This window comes from Mastomys coucha, unplaced genomic scaffold (genome assembly GCF_008632895.1).
Source record: "Mastomys coucha isolate ucsf_1 unplaced genomic scaffold, UCSF_Mcou_1 pScaffold15, whole genome shotgun sequence".
NCBI classification, from domain to species: domain Eukaryota; kingdom Metazoa; phylum Chordata; class Mammalia; order Rodentia; family Muridae; genus Mastomys; species Mastomys coucha.
In genome coordinates this window covers 71,402,869-71,403,632 of record NW_022196897.1, presented here as the reverse complement: position 1 = coordinate 71,403,632, position 764 = coordinate 71,402,869, and positions in this window count along the sequence as shown.

Here is a 764-nt window from a genome sequence, read left to right as displayed (position 1 = left end):
AGAGAGAGAGAGAGAGAGAGAGAGTCAATAAAGACAGAAGGTATACTCATCTTTGGGGAGGAAAGGACAGAAAGTAAAAGGCAGCGCACAAGAGAACAGAGATGGGGGTCATAAAATATGAATAAGAGTTGGGGGAGAAAATGAGAGAAATCGAATGAGTACGAGAGAAGAATGACAGATTAGAAAAGGAGCGTGGAGTGAATGAGAAGAATGAGACCAACATTTATACAGCGCCGACTGTATGCCGTGCACAGCACAGCGTTGGAGCCTGGCACAGGTACGAAGAGGAGTCAGTGCCTGGACTAAGGGTTCCTCCACTCCACTCGCAGGAGTGGCCACCTAATGCTTCCACGCTGTCGCAGGCAGGGTCCGACTGTGTCCAGATGGCCCTGGCACCCGCCGCCGTACGCACCACTGCAGCAATCCGAACCCCGCCCTCGCTGCTTGGCGACGGTCCCCGAAGCGGCTTCCCCAAGTATTCTTCACACAGTGGTTAGCAAAAACCGAGTACTCGGCACTGTACTGACTGACCAAGACTGGGGCAAAAGGCGTTGAGGCTTTTAAAATAAGGCGCTGAGGTCAGGGATTGGCTGATACCGCTAGGGCCCCTATGAGGCCCCTCTCCGCCCCTCTGGAAGAGGGTTAGAAGTTTCTGTGAACCAGCAGTCGGCTACCACTTTTGGGTCCTCTTCTGCCCTCTGGCGAGGGATAAGAAATCATACCCTTTGGGACATATCACGTAAATACAGACACGCGCGCGCGCG